The 18,159-nt window shown below is 41.1% G+C and overlaps 1 non-coding gene across 1 annotated transcript; it reads left to right on the forward strand.

Annotated features, from left to right (window-relative positions):
* The first annotated feature begins 5,580 nt into the window (after positions 1 to 5,580).
* LOC126057441 (U6 spliceosomal RNA) lies at positions 5,581 to 5,687 on the forward strand. Its single transcript, XR_007512529.1, has one exon. It is a non-coding gene; the product is annotated as a U6 spliceosomal RNA (small nuclear RNA).
* The last annotated feature ends 12,472 nt before the right edge of the window (positions 5,688 to 18,159 follow it).

Raw genomic sequence — 18,159 nt, forward strand, 5'->3', positions numbered from 1 at the left:
GCCAGGAATAGGGCCTGTAACTTGCCCTGAACCATTCTCCCGGCTTGGAAGATGGAAAAAATTAACAAATGGGAAAAAATAATTTGCCAGCTCCCTTAAGCCAGGAACTCAGAGCAGATACATCTCCTTTGCCTAGGCACAGGCATAAGGGGTCCACGGACTTTGAATGCCTTTCATCCCTGCATAGACCTGTGTGGGCCCATTTCAACAGCATAGGCCCTCATTAGCACAGTACAACAGGGTATATACCTGAAGCCTAACTTCACTGTACCGGCTATGTGGTGGAGTGGCAGGTTCATAATATTTGACACTGCTCTGCCCATTAAGCAGGGTCCTCACGTACCCACATCAGAGGCCTGAGGACTGGTGGCTCCACCCATGCCACCTAGCCACCTGCAACAGGGGTTCAAGAATAAGTGCTGCGTCCCACTCCTTACAGCCAACAGTATTGGGTAGCCATAGTCCAACTGCAAAACACACCCACCTATGCATTCTAGAGAACAGGGACATACTTTCCTCCCAGGCACTCAGGGGCAGCTGTCAGCCCCCCATCTTGCTCAGCACGTGACCCCCTACTGTAGCCAGATATCTGTGCCTACTCCAATCACCCCTGCCTGTCTAGGACTGTCAGTAAGAGCCTGCACTACACACTTGATGATCAACTATCTGGACACCTGAGCTGAATCCATACAAGAAAAGTGAACGAATGCATGGGCTCAAATACCTAGTAACAGCTCTAAACACCTGGTGACAGACATTAGAGCTTCAAAGCCACCAATAATCAAACTAGCTCACGTGAGCAGCCTATTTGGGCATATCAAAACAAAACAAGAAGCTAGGACACCATAAGCAAACATAAAATAAATAAATACAATAGCTTGTTGATGGCTTGGAGACAACAGTCACTATCAAATCACATAAAGAAGTAGACCATGATGGCTTCAGCAAGCTCCCAAAACAAAGAATCAAGAAATCTTCTGGATGAAGAGAACTTCCTGGAACGACCAGAGTTAAAATACAAAAGATTAATATACAGGACTCTTCAAGGGATCAGGCAAAATGCAGACAAGCCAAGGAGCACACAGACAAACCAATAGAGGAACTTAAGGAGATTAGAGAAGACCATAATGACGAATTTAATAGGCTGCAAGAATCCATAGAGAGACAGCAAACAGATAACCAGAAGATTAACAATAAAACTTCAGAATTGGACAACTCAACGGAAAGTCATAGGAGCAGAATTGAGGCAATGGAAGTCAGAATTAGTGAGATTGAAGATAAAGCACTTGACATCAGCATACTTAAGGAAAAATCAGGTAAAAAAAATTTAGAAATGAGTAAACCCTAAGAATTATGTGGGATTCTATCAAGAGGAATAACCTACAAATGACTGGATTACCAGAATGGGGGGGGGAGGGGGTGGATAATAGAAAATACAGAGAGAATTGTTGAAGATTTGTCAGCAGAAAACTTCCCTGATATCATGAAAGATGAGAAGATCTCTATCCAAGATGCTCATTGAACCCCACACAAGGTAGATCCCAAAAGAAAGTCACCAAAACATATAATTAAACTTGCCAAAACCAAAGATAAAGAGATAATTTTAAGAGAGGCTAGGGATGAATGGAAAGTCATCTACAAAGGAGAATCAATAAGACTAAACTCAGAGTACTCAGCAGAATCTATGCAGGCAAGAAGGCAACAGGAGGACATATATAAAGCCTTGAAGGAAAAAAATTGCCAGCCAAGAATTATATATCCAGCAAAACTGTGTCTCAGATATGGCGAAATTAGTACATTTCCAGATAAACAGAAGTTTAGGGAATTTGCAAAAGCCAAACCAAAATTACAAGAAATACTAAAGGGGGTCCTCCGGTTAAAAAATCAGAAACTAGAACACAGGACAGAGCAACCAGATGTCAACCCAGATAGAGAAATCACAAAAATAAATCAAAGCGAAAACACTCAAAATAGGGTAACAAAGACATCATTATGTAAAAGATGACAATGTTAAAACCAAAAAGAGGGACTAAAAAATGATGTCATAGATCTTTCATATGGAGAGGAAGTCAAGGTGATATAAAGAAATAAAAGATTGGCTTAAACATAGAAAAATAGGGGTAAATATCAAGGTAACCACAAAGGAAACTAACAATCCTACACATCAAAATAAGAAACAAGAAAAACATAAAGACTCACCAAATACAAAAGCAATAAGAATGAAAAAGAGGAAAATAAAATACATAAAGAAAAACGACTCAGCGCAGAAAATTAAGTGGAACATGGCAACTATCAACAACACACACAAAAAAATACATCAGAATGACAGCACTACACTCATAAAAAAAACACTCATACCTATGAATAATTACGCTGAATATAAATGGACTAAATGCACCAATAAAGACACAGAGAATGACAAAATGGATAAAAAAAAAAAGATCCATCTCTATGCTGCCTACAAGAGACACACCTTAGACTTAAAGATACAAAACAAAACTCAAAAGATGGGAAAAATATATTAAGCAAACAACAGTCAAAAAAGAGCAGTAGTAGCAATATTAATTTCTGACAAAATCCACCACAAAGGATAAGGAAAGACACTACATAATGATTAAAGAGTCAATAAACCAGGAGGACATAACCATAATAAATATTTACACACCCAACAACAGGGCTCGAAAATACATAAAACAAACTCTAACAGCATTGAAGAGACAGACAGCTCCACAATAATAGCAGGAAACTTCAGCACACCACTTTCAGTGAAGGACAGAACATCCAGAAAGAAGCTCAATAAAGACACGGAAGATCTAAATGCCCCAATCACCAATTTGATCTCATAGACATATACAAAACACTCCACCCAACAGCAGCCAAGTATACCTTCTTTCCCAATGCACATGGACCATTCTCTAGAATAGACCACATATTAGGCCACAAAGCAAGCCTTAACAGAATCCAAAGCATCAAAATATTACAAAGCATCTTTTCTGACCTTAAAGGCATAAAAGTAGAGATCAATAACAGAAAAAGCAAGCAAAAAAAAAAAATCAAAAAAATCAAAAGCATGGAAACTGAACAATACCTTGCTCAAAAACTACTGGGTTATAGAAGAAATTAAGAACGGAACAAAGAAATTCATAGAATCAAATAAGAATGAACACACATCCTACCAGAATGTTTGGGACACAGCAAAAGCATTACTCAGAGGTCAATTTATAAATGCACACATCCAAAAAGAAGAAAGGGCCAAAATCACAGCATTAACCTTACAACTCGAACAAACAGAGAGCAGAAAAAGAAGCCCTCGGGCACCAGAAGAAACCAATAAGAAAAATTAGAGCAGAATTAAATGAAATAGAGAATAGAAAAACAATTAAAAGTTAACAAGACCAAAAGCTGATACTTTGAAAAGATTAACAAAATCAATAAACAATTTGCCAAACTGACAAAGGAAAACCAGGAGACAAAGCAAATAACTTGAATAAGAAATGAGATGGCTGATATCACAACAGACCCAACTGAAATTAAAAGAATCATAACAGAATACTATGAAAAAATGTGCTCTAACAAATTTGAAAACCTAGAGGAAATGGACAAATTTCTAGAAACACACTACCTACCTAAACTAACACAAACAGAGGTAGAACGACTAAATAAAGCTAAAACAAGAGATTGAAAAAGTATTTTTAAAAATCCCAACAACAACAAAAAAAAGCCCTGGCCCTGATAGCTTCACTGGAGAGTTCTACCAAACTTTCAAAGAAGAGTTAACAACACCATTACTAAAGGTATTTCAGAGCATACAAAAGGATGGAATACTCCCAAACTCATTCTTTCAAGCCAGCATAACCCTGATACTAAAACCAGTAAAGACACCACAAAAAAAAAAAAAAATACAGACCAATGTCCCTCATGAATTTAGGCACAAAAATCCTCAACAAAATTCTAGTGAATAGATTTCAACAACATATCAAAAAAATAATTCACCATGATCAAGTGGGATTCATACCAGGTATGTAGGGATGGCTCAACATTAGAAAAACGATCAACATAATTCATCACATAAATAAAACAAAAGACAAGAACCACACGATCTTATCAATTGATGCAGGAAAGGCATTTGACAAAGTCCAACATCCATTCATGATAAAAACTCTCAGCAAAATATGAAGAGACGGGAAAGTCTTCAATATAATAAAGGGCATTTATACAAAGACAACAGCCAACATCATCCTAAATGGACAGCCTAAAAGCATTCCCTTTGAGAATGGAAGCCAGACAAGGAAGCCCATGATCACCATTCTTATTCAACATTGTGCTGGAAGTCCTAGCCAGAGCAATTAGGCTAGAAAAAGAAATAAGGGCATCCAAATCAGTAAAGAAGAAGTAAAAGTATCTTAGCTCTCTTTGCAGATGATACGATCTTATATACAGAAAATTCCAAAGAATCCACAAGAAAACTACTGGAACCAATAGAAGATTTCAACGAATTACCAGGATACAAAATAAACATAGAAAAATCACTTGGATTCCTCTACACCAACAAAAAGAACATTTGAAGAGGGAATCACCAAATCAATACCATTTACAGTAGCCCCCAAGAAGATAAAATACTTAGGAATAAATCTTACCAGAGGCGTCAAAGACCTATACAAAGAAAACTACAAGACACTACTGCAAGAAACCAAAAGAGACCTACATAAGTGGAAAAACATACCTTGCTCATAGATAGGAAGACTCAACATTGTGAAAATGTCTGTTGCACCCAGAGCAATCTATAGACACAATGCAATCCTGATCCAAATTGCAATGGCATTTTTTAATGAGATGGAGAAACAAATCACCAACTTCATATTTAAGAACTTATTACACTGCCACAGTAGTCAAAACAGCCTTGTACTGGTACAACAACAGATACATAGACCAATGTAGCAGAATTGAGAACGCAGATGTAAATTCATCCACTTATGAGCATTTGACAAAGGCCCAAAGTTCGTGAATTGGGGAAACGACAGTCTCTTTAACAAATGGTGCTGGCGTAACTGGATGTCCATCAGCAAAAAAAATGAAACAAGATCCATACTTAGCACCATGCACAAAAACTAACTCAAAATGGATCAAAGACCTAAATATAAAATCTAAAATGATAAAGATCATGGAAGAAAAAATAGGGTCAATGCTAGCAGCCCTAATACATGGCATAAACAGTACACAAAACATTACTGACAATTGCACAAACACCAAAAGAGAAACTAGACAACTGGGGGGGAAAAAAAAAACTGGGAGCTCCTAAAAATCAAACACTTATGCTTATTCAAAGACTTCACCAAAAGAGTAAAGACGACCCACAGACTGGGAAAAAATTTTGGCTACAACAAATCCAATCAGGGTCTAATCTCTAAAATCTACAAGATACTGCAAATCTTCAACAACAAAAAGACAACCCAAATAAAAAAATGGGCAAAGATATGAACAGGCCCTTTACCAAAGAAGACATTCAGGAGGCTAACAGATACATGAGGAAATGCTCACAATCATTAGCCATTAGAGAAATGCAAATCAAAACTACAATGAGTGCTCGCTTTGGCAGCACATACACTAAAATTGGAACAATACAGAGAAGATTAGCATGGCCCCTGCTCAAGGATGACATGCAAATTCATGAAGCATTCCATATTTTTAGGAATCCTCAAGAAAACTGCTGAAGCTAATACAAGAGTTCAGCAGAGTATCAGGATACAAGATAAACATACAAAAATCAGTTGGATTCCTCTATACTAACAAAAAGAACATCGAAGAGGAAATCACCAAATCAATGCCATTTACAGTAGCCCCCAAGAAGATAAAATACTTAGGAATAAATCTTACCAGAGATATAAAAGACTTATACAAAGAAAATTACAGTATACTTCTGCAAGAAACCAAAAGAGACTTATATAAGTGGAAAAACATGCCTTGCTCTTGGATAGAAAGACTTAACATTATAAAAATGTCTATTCTACCAAAAGCAATCTATACATTTAATGCAATTCTGATCCAAATCCCAAAGACATTCTTTAATGAGATGGAGAAACAAATCACCAACTTCATATGGAAGGGAAAGAAGCCCTGGATAAATACGGCATTACTGAAAAAGAAGAACAAAGTGGGAGGCCTTACTTTACCTGATTTTAGAACCTATTATACCGCCGCAGTAGTCAAAACAGCCTGGTACTGGTACAACAACAGATACATGGACCAATGGAACAGAAATGAGAATCCAGACATAAATCCATCCACATATCAGCAATTGATATTTGACAAAGGACACAAAACAGTTAAATGGGGGAAAAGACAGTCTTTTTAACAAATGGTGCTGGCATAACTGGATGTCCATCTGCAAAAAAATGAAACAAGACCCATACCTCACTCCATGCACAAAAACTAACTCAAAATGGATCGAAGACCTAAATATAAAATCCAAAACAATAAATATCATGGAAGAAAAAATAGGGACAACATCAGGAGCCCCAATACAAGGCATAAAGAGTATACAAAACATTATTAACAATGCAAAAGAAAAACTAGATAACTGGGAGCTCCTAAAAATCAAACGCCTATGCTCATCCAAAAACCCACTCCACCTCATCCAAAGACTTCACCAAAAGAGTAAGAAGACTACCTACAGACTAGGAAAAAGTTTTTAGCTATGACATTTCCCATCAGTGCCTCGTCTCTAAAATCTACATGATACTGCAAAACCCTAACTACAAAAAGACAAATAACCCTATTAAAAAATGGGCAAAAGATAGGAATAGACACTTCACTAAAGAAGACATTTAGGTAGCTAACAGATACATGAGGAAATGTTCACGATCATTAGCCATTAGAGAAATGCAGATCAAAGCTACAATGAGATTCCACCTCACTCCAACAAGGCTGGCATTAATCCAAAAAACACAAAATAATAAATGTTGGAGAGACTGGAACACTTATACACTGCTGGTGGGAATGTAAAATGGTACAACCACTTTGGAAATCAATTTGTTGCTTCCTTAAAAAGCTAGAAATAGAAATAACATATGATCCAGCAATCTTACTCCTCGGAATATACCCTAGAGAAATAAGAGCCTTTACACGAACAGATATATGCACACCCATGTTTATTGCAGCACTGTTTATAATAGCAAAAAGATGGAAGGAACCAAGGTGCCCATCAAGGGATGAATGGATAAATAAATTATGGTATATTCACACAATGGAATACTACGCATCGATAAAGAACAGTGAGGAATCTGTGAAACATTTCATAACATGGAGGAACCTGGAAGGCATTATGCTGAGTGAAATGAGTCACTTGCAAAAGGACAAATATTGTATAAGACCACTATTATAAGAACTTGAGAAATAGTTTAAACTGAGAAGAAAATATTCTTTTGTGGTTACAAGAGAGGGGAGGGAGGGAGAGTGGGAGAGGGGTATTCACTAATTAGATAGTAGATAAGTACTACTTTAGGCGAAGGGAAAGACAACACAGAATACAGGGGAGGTCAGCACAACTGGACTAAACCAAAAGCAAAGAAGTTTCTGGAATAAACTGAATGTTTCGAATGTCAGTGTAGCAGGGGCAGGGGCTTGGGGACCATGGTTTCAGGGGACATCTAAGTCAATTGGCACAATAAAATCTATTAAGAAAACATTCTGCATCCCACTTTGAAGAGTGGCATCTGGGGTCTTAAATGCTAGCAAGCAGCCATCTAAGATGCATCAATTGGTCTCAACCCACCTGGATCAAAGAAGAATGAAAAACACAATGTAATTACAAGCCCAAGAGACAGAAAGGGCCACAGGAACCAGAGACTACATCATCCTGAGACCAGAAGAACTAGATGGTGCCCGGCCACAACTGATGACTGCCCTGAGAGGGAACACAACAGAGAACCCCTGAAGGAGCAGGAGAGCAATGGAATGCAGACCCCAAATTCTCATAAAAAGACCAGACTTAATGGTCTGACTGAGACTAGAAGGACCCCGGTGGTCATGGCCCCCAGACCTTCTGTTGGCCCAGGACAGGAACCATTCCCGAAGCCAACTGTTCAGACATGGTTTGGACTGGACAATGGGTTGGAGAGGGATGCTGGTGAGGAGTGAGCTTCTTGGATCAGGTGGACACTTGAGACTACATTGGCATCTCCCGCCTGGAGGGGAGATGAGAGGGTGGAGGGGGTTAGAGGCTGGCAAAATGGACGGGAAAAGAGAGAGTGGAGGGAGAGAGCGGGCTATCTCATTAGGGGGAGAGTAATTGGGAGTATGCAGCAACGTGTATATATGTATATAACTTGATTTGTAAACTTTCACTTAAAGCACAATAAATATTATATATATATAAAAAAAAAAAACTACAATGAGATACCATCTCACAAAAAAAAACCATTCCCATGTAGTCAATTCTGACTCATAGGGACCCTACAGGACAGGGTAGAATTGCCCCATAGGGTTTCCAAGGAACAGCTGGTGGATTTGAACTGTCAACCTTTCGGGTAGCAGCCATTGCTCTTAACCACTGCACCACCAGGGCTCCATTCTGATAAATACGTGGGGCCAAGTGTGTCCCAATTATTCTGGTTAAGGCAATGCCCGTTTGCATCACCAGGCACAAAGAAATTCAATAGTAAATAATCCCACCGGGAGAAAATGATTACCCGATTCAGGCAGAGTAGAGCCCTTCTCTGCCCTCTTTGACTAAAGTGTTTTATTCGCTGAAGTTGCTCTGTGCCCTTACCGTGGTACCCTTACAAATACACATTTTGCAGGAATGGCATAACCCAAAACATCAAACCCAGTGCCCTCGAGTTGATTCCAACTCATAGCGACCCTATAGGACAGAGTAGAGCTGCCCCACAGAGTTTCCAAGGAGCGCCTGGCAGATTCGAACTGCCCCACAGAGTTTCCAAGGAGCGCCTGGCAGATTCGAACTGCCGACCCTTTGGTTAGCAGCTGTAGCACTTAACCACTACAACACCAGGGTTTCCAGGAATTTGCATAAGTTCCTTTAAATCAGTGACAGTTTTGACCAGGAGGCTTAAATGAGTTTAGAAGCAAATTAACCCTAAACTTGCCAGTATGCTTATCAATAAACTAGCTAATTTCCCATTGCAAAGTGGTCTGCTCTATCAGTTTACTTAGATGTGAACACTTAGATGGTCCCCGCCCAGGATGAGATTCTCATGGCTGATTCTTTTACAAGGGGGTAGACTTCCTCTCCCAGATAGCAATAACAGCCACTCCACATGAGCTGCTAGAGTTTCTGGAGTAGATTTTATACACATTATGTCACAACAGGAGCCCCTGGGTGGTAAAAATGGCTAACCCATTTGCTTCTAACTGGAAGTTTGGTGGCTTGAGTCCACTCAGAGTTGCCTCGAAAGAGAGGTCTGGCAATCTACTTCTGAAAAATTAGCCATTGAAAACCCCATGGAGTTATGCACATTTTTGGTACTATTCTAGTCTGACACACACGGGGTTGCCATGCATCAAAATCAACTCAACAGCAACTGGCTTGGTTTTTTGGGTCTTTCTCATGTCATCCTCACGACTTCTCTGTGATGCAGGTACGAAGTCCGGTTGACAAACTGAACTCAGGCAGGATAAGGTGACTCAGCTGGCCACAGCCAAGTCTAAACAAAGCCCAACTCCAGCTCTTTTTTATTTCCTTAGGCAGGTCATGTGAGCTCAAAAGTAAGAGGGTTGCCAGATAAAATACAGGATGTCCAGTTAAATCCAAATTTCAGATAAACAATTAATAATTTTTTTTAGTATAAGTAGGTCCTTTCATGGGACATACTCAGATTTAAAAAAAAAATTGTTCATTGTTTATCTGAAATTCAAATTTAACTGGACATTCTGTATTTTATTTGTTAAACCTAGTAAACCGATCAGTTCAATATATGTGGGCTTTTCTTCCTTCTCACCATTCTCCATGTTTGGATCAGTCTATCTATTGACCATTTCTCTCTTTCTCTTCCAGTCAAATTTCTTCTAAGTTGGGAATCCTTTACCTGGGCTCCATGAAACTGGTGGGTGGGTGTTGATGGATAAAATTCAGGGAAGTTCATGAACTTGGATGGGAATAATTCTCTCTTCACTAGCCTCTGACTGAAATTTAACGTGTCTTCCCATTACAAATGTAGGCAATAAAGCATGCTAAGATCACATTACAGTTGTTGCAGGTATCTCAGACTAACTTTTAAACTCTCATCACTACTTCAAACGCATGGTAGTTATCAGATCAGCCACTAAAAAAAAAAAAAACCCACTGCCGGGGAGTCAGTTCTGACTCATAGTGACCCTATAGGACAAAGTAGAACTGCCTCGTAGGGTTTCCAGGGAGTGGCTGGTGGATTCAAACTGCCGACCCTTTGGTTAGCAGCTCAGCTCATAATCACTGCACCACCAGGTCTCCAGATCTGCCACTAGATCTCATTTAATGCATGATGCAGTTGAGATTCCCCAGGAAGCAGATGCTGAGACAGAGTTTAGTGTGCAAGATGTTTACTAGGGAATGTCCTTCAGATCCACACCTGCACAAGGGAAGATGGAAGCAGGAGGGCAGAGACAGAAGTTGGGTCACAGCCTCAGCCAATCCCATGACAAGCTCTGGACCTGGAGTACCTGTCATCCACACCAGGGGATGCCGGCTGACCTAGTTGAGGCAGCTCTTGGTAGCTGAAGGTGTCTGCTGCCCAGCACTCTCAACACCTGGGCAGCATGTCCTTCCCTGGGCATGCATCACCAAGATGCACCAAGATGGCGCATCACAAAGAACACCTCAATAAAGGAACTCTTTCACTTTATATCTATCCATCCATCCCTCCCTCCCTCCATCCATCTCCTCTCTCTCTATATACACACACACACACACACACACACACACATTTCAACATCAGTGGTTTCATTTGCAGCCCTATGTATTTTATTTTATCCATTCCCTTACGTGAAAGCTCGAAGTCTGTAGAGATGACTATGCTAAGAGCAGCTTTAGGGTAAACGGATGTACTTGTTTCTGCCCTTTAGCCCACAAGGCAGAGCCAAACTCAGAGGCCCAAAGGCCACGGACAACTGTCCTGAAACTCAGCAAAGAGCTACGCATCGCTGAATAATGTACATTTCAGAGAGAGAGGATGAGGGTAGCTCCACCTCCCTTCCAAATATACTTTAGAATACATACTGTGGCACACACAATGCCTCATTTCAGCATCTCAACAACCGCACCTGCCTGGAAGGCATTACAGTTAGGTTTATTATACCGATGAGGAGACTGGGGCTCAAGTAGATTAAGAGACTTCCCGCAAGGTCACTCAGTGAATGCATGGAAATATCGAAACTAGAATCCAGTACTCCTGACTCCAAATTCTGTGTTTTCTACTGCACCACATGAAACGGGGCAAAATATGAATTAAATGATCATTTACAATCATATGTAAGACCAGCAGGTTTCCAGCTGAGGTGTCTCAGCTATTGATCCAACTCAAAGGCGTCTCACAGTCGAGCCCAGGGCTCTCACCTGGTTCATTTTTAATCCCTGGGCTCCACCTGGGGAGGGAGTGCCGGTAAAAAGAGAATAACAAATCCTCAAAATGCAAGGCCCTAACTTAAGGCAATTTAAGTGATAACTCATTCCATCATATCTACCATGGGGCTCTTCAGAGATCATAGCAGACACTCAGAAACAAGAAACGTGTTACTATATCCTCGAAGGTTAGATCTCATACAGGTTCTCACAGGAGAGCTGTAGATGTGGCTGACTTGTGTCAGGTGGGCAGGGGACATAGGGACCCAGTGTGTCCAGAAGAACAAGAGCACCTGGTTGTTTGTTTACATGAATAAAGGCTTCCTTGGTGCTAATCTACAAATGAAACATGTACTAAGAACTTTTAAAAGCTCAAGTCATTTGATCTAGTCATTCCACTACCAGGAATTCATTCGAAGGTACCCATCTGAGATGTAGAGAAAGGTCTGTGAAGAGGATTGCATCACAGTATTTTTTATATTTGAAAAAAAATAGAAACGGATACAACATAAATCGCAACAGTAGAGAGTTGGACGAATCATTCTGGTACAAACTCACATTGGTCTACGTGGTCATTATACCAAGTATTATGGGGAAATGTCCAAACCAAAACATTAAGTAAAAAATTCAGGACTCTAAATTGTGTGTATATATATATATATATATATGTCATAGGTATAATTGCAAATGTGTCATATGTATCCCCACTGCCATCGAGTTGATTCTGACTCTTAGTGACCCTATAGGACAGAGTAGAACTGCCCCATAGAGTTTCCAAGGAGCGCCTGTCAGATTTGAACTGCTGACCTCTTGGTTAGCAGCTGTAGCACTTAACCACTACGCCACCACAGTTTCCATCATATGTATAATTACAAACATATCATATATATAATTAGAAACACGCCGTGTGTATAATTACAAACACAACATAAGTATAATGACAAACACATCATATGTATAATTACAAACACGTCATATATATAATTATTAACATGTAATATTTTTTAATATATGTACCAATACACACATTTATACAAATATATGTATCTGCAGACATATATTTTAAAAACTAGAAAGAAACCAAAATATAATGATTATTATTACAGGGCTGCACCACCTCAACACAGGAGCACTATCACTATACATATATGGAGCCCTGGTGGGTCAGTGGTTAAGCACTATGGCTGCAACCAAAATGTCGGCAGTTCGAATTCACCTTGAAAACCCTATGGGGCAGTTCTACTCTGTCCTATAGGGTCACTATGGGTTGGAATTGACTCGATGGCAATAGGTTTTGGTTTTGCAGGTAATTTGAGCTATTTTTCTTTATATTTTCAGTATTTTTCTTTTTTTAAGATTTTTAAAACAAAATTTATACCTTTCTCAATTAAATAACAGTTTGGTTTTAGTCTTTTTGGCTTGTTTTATTTTGCTTTTTAGGAAAGAAAAGGCCATCCAAGTTAGAGGCAGGGATAGATGAGAAAAATGAGGGCAGGAGCCTGTGAGCCTGGAGACAGGCTGGGAGGAAGGAGAATGGCCTGGGAGACAGGGTCAGCCAAACTGGAAAAGTCACAGGGATCAAACCCCACTAGTTGACTTCTCTAGATCCCACAGTCTTTTAAGAAGGCAGGCTGAGTCTCGGGCATGTCCCACGGCATCCTAAAGTGGCCTGATGATGGCTCAGAGCCTTAGAAACACTCACGCCCTGTGGTAAGTTACCCACCGTGGAGTGAGTGCGGCCACACTGGGAAGGGGGAGCGAAGGTGGTGGAAGGTAAAAGCCGTGGCCCCAGTCCTCACAATGCTTAAATCACGGTGGAGAAATGATTTGGCTGTGGGAAAATGACCTCTCACAATGAGGGTCATCCCACAAATACCTTCCAGACTCCAGTGCACAAGTTCCATCTCTTACCTCCATGAAATTAGGCAGAACATAAAACACCAAAAATAATTTTTTAAAAAAAGAGTGCATAGGAAAGGAGACAGAGCCACAGAAGAGCAACAACAACAACAAAAAACTCCAAACTGATGCTTGTTTCATTGCAAAGGACACCACGACCTTTCTGGGGCGTCCTGTCACCAAAAAAGTCAATTCTTCACGGCCCGCAGTACCCAGATTCTGCCCAGCACGGTCTGGAATCGAGGAGTTCATTTAATGGAAGCTTAACAGATTCAGTTTTCTCTGAAATTCCACATCCCTTTCTGCCAAGAAGCTGTTTTGAAAGATGACACTCCCTTGATGTGAATTTGCAGCCTGCCCCATTAAGGAGGCTTCACTCAGAAAACATTTTTAGATCAACCCTGTTCCAGACCCTTGCTCCCAAGGACAAATGAGGAGAAGTTCAAAACTGTCGGAGCTCTTTGATGATCAGAAATGACTGAAAATATTAGAAAGAATGGTATTAATCCAGATACGCTCAACAGCCTTCAAAGCAAACGACTCTGCTCTGTGCTCCCGGAAGCCCAGCTCTTGTGAGTTGGCACCTTTGGCCCTAACTCCTATTAGCCAAGCCAACGCCTTGAAAACAAATAGACCTCAGAACAATGGGGGGAAACATTAAAACTCAAAGGTGAAGAAAGGAAAGGGAAGAGGAAACAGGTAAAGGAAAGGAGGGGAAGGAGGACTGGAAAACCAACTACCATTAGCAGGTGCCTCCTTTTTTCTTTAAAAAAAAGGACAAGGGGCTCAAATGGTACAGCCCCCCCTCAACGAAGCCTGTTAGTTCACTCTTGGGCAACAGAGGAGCCTGAATGGTCCTTGGAGAGCAGCTGGCATCCGGATCCTGGCTCCACTCGCAAATGGCTGTGTACACCAGAATTCCCCTCACCAAACGCAACCAGATTCCTCCCGGGTGTGGTAGGAGGGTGTTTCCGTTTCCAAACCGCAGAGCCATTTGCTCTCAGATAAACAAACATCTCTTCAGCTTTTGCCAAGTCTGCCCAGCCAGGAAGCCGTAATGCTGATTTAGTAGCATTTCAATCACTTGGTGACAAGCTGGCGACAGGAGAGAAGAGGATGTGAGGAGCAGTCAGATGCTGTTACAGGAAAGAGGCACAAGGAGAGAACAATAACAGAGTGGCACAGAAATCATAACCACCACCATGTTCCCCATTGACATAAAATTTATCATTACCAGTATAACAAGATGAGCAAGAGTCTTTGAGCCTACAATAGTAGTCAGAGGTGAGATGGAATTCTAGCTCCTCCTTTATCAGGCTGACCCCGACCACGCCTCCTGACCTCTCTGAGCCTGGGTTTTTCTGTGTATTAAAGGCGGATCGCAATCTCTACATCTTCAGAGTGTTTGGAGGATTAGATGAAAAAATGTCTGTAAGGCACTGGCACAGTGTTAGAAGCAACAGTAGTAGCGGAAGTAGTAGCAATATTGGTAGTATAAGTAGTATTTTCTATTACTTCAATTAGTTATTATTTACTATTTCATTTTACTCTTACTCAGGTGGGAGAGATATTCTTAATCCTATTTGGTTAAGAGTAAAATAGAGACCCAGAAAAGTTAAATGTCTTTCCTGCTAAAGATAAGAAGTTCCTGGGAAAGCAAGGACCTTGCCTTAGTTTCCTGTTGCTGCTATAACAACGCGCCACAATTGGCGACTTCAAACAGCACCAGTTGATTATCTGACGGTTCTGTCTCCCCCTCTACAGGGAGGCCCGTGGCCTAGAAACTCTCCAGGCTGCAAGCTGGCACATGCTAGTCCGCTTCTCAATTGTTCCTCCCTTCAGAATCTGCCGAGTGCGGTTCACTGAAAACTACTGTTTCATATATTTCATCTAGTTGTTTAAGATGAGAAGATAATCCAAAACCTGTTACTCCATCTTTGCCAGAAATGGAAGTCGTCTGCTATACATTTTTTTTAATATTAGAATTTGGGGTGGGCTCGCTTAAAGGGAGTAAAACCACCTCAAGCCCCGTATTAAGATTCTAAGCAGTGTGTTATTAGTAATTACATCACAAGAGCAAAACCTCAGTGTCTCACGCTGTCCATTGTCTCACTGATCACTAGGCCTCCCTTCCACACTGTATCCGAGAACTGTTTACCACCACACCTCACTCGCTTCACAAAGCAAAGTTCTCCAATGTTTTAATAAATACTTAACATTTCTGTTTCCTTCTGGTGTGCATAGGGTCGCTACGAGTTGTAACCGGCTCAATAGCACCTAACAACAAGAACGTTTCTTTGGCACCAACTTTGCACAACAGCAGGGCTCTTACCTCCTACTCACGGACCCTGCACTCCTCTCTATACTGCACGGCATAGCGCATCGCGCTAACAATATCCTGTCGGCAAATGTTGTCATCTCATTACATAACCCCACCCGGAAGGACCGGCAGTCCCCAGCCCCTGACATGAGGAATCTAAATTCAGCACTGAAAACACCTTGCTTTTCTGGGGTGAACCCTTTAGAGGTCTCACAAGAATTCAGAAGAGAATTTCTAGACCACAAGTTCCGGTGTTGAGAGCTGCAGCCTGTGAGGATTGTTGGGTTCTTTGAAGCCCTACCCACAGCTCCAGAAAACACTCTTTGTGTCTGAGCTCCTTCCCCACACAAATCTGAGAATGAGGCTATGACCCTGGAAAGTGGACACGGGGAAATGCATCCAGCAAAACAGAAACCCTGTGGAAAATATTCTTGCACTGACATTAGACAAAAAACCACCCCCATAAGCTTGATTTGCTGTCACTGTCAGATAAAATAATAACATGTAAGCATTTCCAAGAGGTTCCACTGACATTCTCTCTTGTGATCCTGACAACAAACCCAGCAAGTAGGAGAGGCGGGCATCGCAATTCCCAAGCTAGAAATGAGGAAAATGGTCTGAACAGGTGGCTAGTTAGGGTCAGGGTCAGGTCTTGAACCCGGGTCTTGTAACTCTAGGTCAAAAGCTCTTCCTGTTTCATCTACTTCCTGTATCAGAAAAGGAAACAACCACCAGCTTTTTGTGTTGACCCTAGACCAGGGTTTCTCAACAGCTACATTACTGACTTTTCTGACCGGATAATTCTTTGTTGTGGGGGTTATCCTGTACATCATAAGATGTTTAACAGCATGCCTGGTTTCTACCCAGTAGATGCCAACAGACCCATCCACCCCCCAGTTGTGACCGCCAAAAACGCCCCCTCCTCCTCACCCCACCACTGCACTGTTCACAGAATACGTATGTGGTAAATTCATGATGACTCAATCAAGCCCCTGCCTCTCCACTACCCCCACCCAGATGATCAGGCAGGCACACCTGCCATTATTCTCTGTCTTCTTTCACATCCTCGGCTCTCTCTGGAGGCTTGCTTAGTTGCTGCCTCTATTTGCAGAGCTTTTCATCAATAGACTGAATATTTACAGAATAAGGCGGTTTTGATTAAACAGTTCATTTCACTGGAGACTGGGGTATCGTATTGTGTCTCCCTCTGAGTTATTCTTGGCATCAGCAGCCTTGCTCTTAGCATACTTCTCTTTACATTTTAAGGCCTAGCATGAGAAGAACCTCCACGAAACAGATTGAATGAGAAACAGATGGAATTTTTCTGTACCTTTCCCCCATCTCTTTCTGGCAGGATTTACCACGGTGTCTTCAGTGCTATTTGCTTCTGGCTAGCTTTTATTCTTCTCTTTGGGAACTGGCTGAGTCAGAAGGGGAATAAGAAGTGCAGGAGTGTGCAGAAAGCATGTTAGATGGTGTATGGGGAAACCTGGTTCTAGATCCACATCCAGGGTTGATCGACACTTTTTTTTAACTTTTTGGCACTTCAGTTTTTTCAATCTGTGTAAGGAAGGGATTGGTCTAGGTTTGTGGTTTGTAATATATGTCTGCTATGAAAGCTTTCCTATAAACAGAATTGCAAGCAGGAAGCATTAAAACCTAAAAGTAGTGTTGTTTGGGTTGAAACAAGGTGCGCAGTCAGGAAGCTGCCCTCAAATTCTATGTCCCTTTTCCCCATCCCCACCAAAAAAAAAAAAAAAAAAAAAAAAGCTGCTCTCCTGGGTGATACAGTCAGTGTGCTTGACTGCTTGGTGGTTCAAGCCTACCCAGAAGCACCTTGGAAGAAAGGCCTGGGGATATACTTCCCAAAAATCAGCCACTGAAAGCCCTATGGTGCACAGTCCTACTCTCACACATGTGGGGTCACCACCGTAGCCCCTAAAGTACCATCACAGGATTCTTGGGCTCAGGATCCTAGAAGCACAATTTGAAAACCATTAAATTTGCCTTTTTTTTCCCCAGCCTGCTAAAATACTGGTCTAAGGTGCCCCCACTTCCATTCACTGAACAAATTTGGATCAACAGACCCTCTGGACTTTAAGAAAACCCATGAACAAAATCCTTAATGACATATATCTGCGTGGAGAAAGACTGGAAGGAAGTTTACCAAAGCAGTTAAGCGTGCTTATTTCTGGTGACAGAAATGCCGAAGCAATAATGATGGGCTCTTGTTGCCCGGTGTCCCCATCTATAACAAACATCTTAGAAGACCCTCGCACCTCGCAGAGGGCCCAGTCCTGTGTCCTAAAAACAAGGCCTTGCTTTCATTAGAACAACAAGGACTAGCCTTCATTAGAACAGAAAAGACCAGCCTTCCTTAGAACAG

The sequence above is a fragment of the Elephas maximus genome, chromosome 13 (genome assembly GCF_024166365.1).
Source record: "Elephas maximus indicus isolate mEleMax1 chromosome 13, mEleMax1 primary haplotype, whole genome shotgun sequence".
Classification (NCBI taxonomy): domain Eukaryota; kingdom Metazoa; phylum Chordata; class Mammalia; order Proboscidea; family Elephantidae; genus Elephas; species Elephas maximus.